Consider the following 5,225-nt stretch of genomic DNA (forward strand, 5'->3'; position numbering starts at 1 on the left):
CGAACAGATTGCCCGCAGGCGCTTTCAAGGAGGGAGGGAGGGAGGTTGTGATTGACGGTTCAATGACGACACTTACCCAAAACCACCCTCGACACATTTCTCCCCCCAGCAGGCATTGGGGGCTCTACCCAGCATTCAAATGGGCAGCGGGGACTGCAGGAACTGTGGGATAGCTTCCCACAGTGCACCGCTTCCAAAGTCGACGCTGGCCCCGTGAATGTGGACTCAGAAATTCGAATTAGTGTATTTAGTATGGATACACAAATTCAACTTCATAAGGTCGAATCCACAAATTCGAACTAAGTTGATTGGAAATAGTCTTGTAGTGTAGACAAGGCCTTAGAGCTTTTTCTCTTCAAACCCCTTATCCCAATCTCTGGGCCAACCTCCGCATTTCAGAGTTTAGAATTTACTCTCATCACCCTCCTATGGCACTTTCCATGTGAATTGGGCAAAGCAAGTAGGGGAAGCTCCGTGGCTAATGAAAACCAATGCTCTGGGTGAGGCCTGAACTCACACCCACAGCTGTATTTCCCCCTGCATGAGCCACTATAGGTGCTGCTTAGACAAACTTGGGCTGTAGGTGGTTATGCGTGTCTATGCTTCACCACTTTGGCTGCTCTGTGAAAAGCTGATGGTTCAAACAGAAGCTGGTGGGTTTTTGTTTTGTTTTCAGCAATTAGAGTCTAGTACATTTTAACAGGCAGAAAATGTCCTATTCTGGTCTAGCCCCATTTGACTCCTTCTGCCCATCTTCTTCCTTCCCCCTCAGTGTCTTTCCTTCCCCATTGGGGACATGCAGAGATGAACCCCAGTCAGTCTGTGTCACAGAGAGTCTGTATCTCCTAAGGAATGTGGGTGAAGGATTCCAGCTGAATTAACGCTGCTCACCTGGGTTAGAAACATTTGTTTCTTTCGAGCAGATAGTGGGAAATGGGACATTAATTCAGACCCAGGAGGCAAGGCAGAGGCTTCATGATCTTGATCTCCATGAAGGGAGAGAGGATCCCCAGGAAGGAACAGAGCTTCCTTTAGTCTCAAGCTGGGTCTCCTGGAAGTTGGAAAAGACCCTTGGTCACTGAGGATCTCATGGGATCGCGCTGCTCCAGAGGCTCGAGAGTCCTGGGTGCGGGGACGGTGTCACTGCACAGTCTGAAATGGAAGGGAGGACCCTGGAAGGGAAGGGGAGGAACAGAAAATGGAGAGGAATGAAACAGAATAAACGCCTCTTCTCTCTCCCATCCCCAACCCAGCAAGAACTGTTATCAGTGGGGAAACTCCCCACGATGAATGGCAGAGACCACAGAGACATTTGCCTCATGTGGAGAAGTAAGGTGACCAGACACCAAGTGTGAAAAATCAGAAACTTTCACAAGATGCATTGGTGGTATAGTGGTGAGCATAGCTGCCTTCCAAGCAGGTGATGTGGGTTCAATTCCCAGCCAATGCAATGATATGATTATTCCTGCCCTGGGAATTGGTTTACTTTCAGTCACCTTGTATCAGTTTATCAATTGAATGAGAGAATCAGTGTCCCAAATCCCAACAGGTCATTAAACACCCAGTGGAGGAAGAAAGGGGTGGGACTATATAATGAGCAGTTGGAGTCATCCTGGTATTACAATGCTTGGTTTATTTTTTTTTTTTAATTTCCTTTAGTTCCCTCTCCCTTTTAGACTCAGAGCCTTTAAGGTCAGAAGGGACCAGTGTGATCATCTAGTCTGACCTGCTGCACCTTGCAGGCCAAAAGACCCCACCCACCCACTCCTCGAATAGACCCGGGAGGGGAGGCAGCTCCGTGCTCTGCCCCTACCCCAGGCAGCACATGGAGGCCCTCTGCTCCCCTCCCCAATGCATGTGCAGAGATGTGCCAGCAGCACTAAGGTGGCTCCATGCCCACTCTACCTCCGTCCCTCCGTGCCGCTCCCAGAAGTGGCTGGCATGTCCCAGCATCCCCTGGGGTGGGGGGAGTGTCTCCACGTGCTGCCCCTGCCCCGAGCATCAACTCTGCAGCTCCCATTGGCCAGGAACTGTAGCCAATGGGAGCTCTGGAGGCAGCACCTGCAGACAGCAGCACATGGAGATCCCCTGGCCCCACTCATCTACGAGCTGCTGCCAGAGGGTTGTGTGTACCGGTCACTTTGGAAGCTGCACCACCCCTCCTGCACCCCACCCCCACCCCCAGCGCAGAGCCCACACCCAAATTGCCTCCCAGTGCTTTGCTTGTCTTCCTTTCACCAGAACCATCCTTCTTCTCCTGGGCTGCAAGTAGCCACCCCTGGGAAGCCAAGAGGCAGGCACAGGATTCTGCAAGGTAAGTGTCCCCCAGCGCCGCGATGGGCGGTGCGATGAAGGTAAGTCTTCCTGAGGCGCGATGGAATGTAACGCAGCGAAACACTGGCCAGGCGGTCGGGGCGAAGGGCATTCACTGGAGGTACAAGCTTGTGAGTGACTCCTGAGCACAGGGCCCCTTCCCCTTTTAAGGACCTGCTCCTCATGGCCTGTGACTGGAGATGACTCGGCTGCATCTGGTGGGTCACACTCCACCTTGGGCAGTGTCCATGCTCTGGGTGTGTGATCGCTGCCTAATTAGAGTCCCAGACACCTTGTCTATCTAGGAGCTCTTCTGATCTTCCAGCTGTTCAACCAGCCCATTCATCCCACAAGCATTGCAGGAGGGAGCGGGAGGGGGAGGGGGAAAGCCACTTCACAGGCATTCAGAGAGGGAGAGGAGACAAAAATGGGAATGGGGGAAGTATAACAGACCTATTGAGCATAGAAATCACTGCTGCTCCTACAACAGCAGGGACAGGCCACTCGGAGTTGGGAAAAATTAAGCCCTCATGTTTCTGCCTGGTTTTGAACCAGGGACCTTTTGCATGTTAGGCAAACATGATAACCACTACACTACAGAAACTCTGTTGGAGGGCTCTGCCCCTCCCTTCATAAGAACAGAAGAATGGCCAGACTGGGTCAGACCAAAGGTCCATCCAACCTCATATCCCATCTGCCAACAGTGGCCAATGCCAGGTGCCCCAAAGGGACTGAACCTAACAGGTAATGATCAAGTGATCTCTCTCCTGCCATCCATCTCCACCCTCTGACAAACAGAGGCTAGGGATACCATTCTTACCCAGGCTGCCTAATAGCCATTAATGGACTTAACCTTCATTAATTTATCTGCAAAAATAATGAGGAGTACTTGTGGCACCTTAGAGACTAACAAACTTATTTGAGCATAAGCTTTCGTGGGCTAAAATCCACTTAATCAGATGCATACAGTGGAAAATACAGCAGGAAGATATATATATATATATATACACAGACAACATGAAAAAATGGGTGTTGCCATCCACAGTGAGCAGTTAAGGTGAGCTATTATCAGCAGGAGAAAAAAACTTGTAGTGACAATCAGGATGGCCCATTTCCAACAGTTGACAAGAAGGTGTGAGTAACAGTAGGGGGACAAATAAACATGGGGAAATAGTTTGACTTTGTGTAATGACCCACCCACTCCCAGTCTTTATTCAAGCCTAATTTAATGGTGTCCAGTTTGCAAATTAATTCCAATTCAGCATCTCTTGTGGGAGTCTGTTGTTGAAGGTTTTTTGTTGTAATATTGCGACGTTTAGGTCTGTAATTGAGTGACCAGGGAGATTGAAGTGTTCTCTGGCTGTGTTTGAATGTTATAATTCTTGATGTCTGATTTGTGTCCATTTATTCTTTTATGTAGAGACTCTCTGGTTTGGCCAATGTACATGGCAGAGAGGCATTGCTGGCACATGATGGCACATATCACATTGGTAGATGTGCAGGTGAATGAGCCCCTGATGGCATGTATGATGGTGATTAGGTCCTATGATGGTGTCCCCTGAATAGATATGTGGACAGAGTTGGCAATGGGCTTTGTTGCAAGGATAGGTTCCTGGGTTAGTGTTTTTGTTGTGTGGTTGCTGGTAAGTATTTGCTTCAGGTTGGGTGGCTGTCAGTAAGCAAGGACTGGCCTGTCTCCCAAGATCTGTGAGAGTGAGGGATTGTCCTTCAGGATGGGTTGTGGATCCTTGATGATGCACTGGAGAGGTTTTAGTTGGGGGCTGAAGGTGATGGCTAGTGGGGTTCTGTTCCTTTCTTTGTTGGGCCTGTCCTGTAGTAGGTGACTTCTGGGTACTCTTCTGGCTCTGTCAATCTGCTTCTTCACTTCAGCAGGTGGGTACTGTAGTTGTAAGAACGCTTGATAGAGATCTTGTAGGTGTTTGTCTCTGTCTGAGGGGTTGGAGCAAATGCGGTTGTATCTTAGAGCTTGGCTGTAGACAATGGATTGTGTGATGTGGTCTGGGTGAAAGCTGGAGATGTAGGTAAGTATAGCGTTCAGTATGTTTCCGGTATAGGGTGGTGTTTATGTGACCATCGATTAGCACAGTAGTGTCCAGGAAGTGGATCTCTTGTGTGGATTGGTCCAGGCAGAGGTTGTAGGTGGGATGGAAATTGTTGAAATCATGGTGGAATTCCTCAAGGGTTTTCTTTTCCATGGGACCAGATGATGAAGATGTCATCAGTGTAGCACAAGTAGAGTAGGGGCATTAGGGAACAAGAGCTGAGGAAGCGTTGTTCTAAGTCAGCCATAAAAATGTTGGCATACTGTGGGGCCATGTGAGTACCCATAGCAGTGCCGCTGACTTGAAGGTACACATTGTCCCCAAATGTGAAATAGTTATGGGTGAGGACAAAGTCACAAAGTTCAGCTGTGACATTATCGGGGATACTGTTCCTGACGGCTTGTAGTCCATCTTTGTGTGGAATGATGATGGAGCGTCTACATAGCCAGACAATCCTGCTGTCAGGGTGCCAATGCCTGAGATGATGGGGCATCCAGGATTTCCAGGTTTATGGATCTTGGGTAGCAGATAGAATAACCCTGGTTGGGGTTCTAGGCTGTCTTATTGCCAAGGGATGGAGAAATTCAGCCAGCAGCAGGGGGTGCATAACACCGCCCTAGTGTGGGGGTGACAGCGCCTCCAAGATCCTGACACCCCTATAGGTTCCACTGCTGGTTGTTTTCCTTTTCCGGTGGGACTTTGGGCAAGTTGCTCCCCCCTCTAGGGCTCCATCCCCAGCAGGCAAATGGGGATTTAATACCTTCCCGCTATTGGAAAGTGCTGGGAGAATCCCCCAGCCAAAGCTGCTCTGACAGCGCTAAGCAGCATCTGACCATTCAAGGTCGGAGC

The 5,225-nt window shown here is 49.6% G+C and overlaps 1 non-coding gene across 1 annotated transcript; it reads right to left on the bottom strand.

Annotated features, from left to right (window-relative positions):
• Nucleotides 1-2,844: 2,844 nt before the first annotated feature.
• TRNAV-AAC lies at nucleotides 2,845-2,917 on the bottom strand. The gene has a single exon. It is a non-coding gene; the product is annotated as a tRNA-Val (tRNA).
• Between the last annotated feature and the right edge of the window lie 2,308 nt (nucleotides 2,918-5,225).

Source organism: Mauremys reevesii, linkage group 14, assembly GCF_016161935.1.
Source record: "Mauremys reevesii isolate NIE-2019 linkage group 14, ASM1616193v1, whole genome shotgun sequence".
NCBI classification, from domain to species: Eukaryota; Metazoa; Chordata; order Testudines; family Geoemydidae; genus Mauremys; species Mauremys reevesii.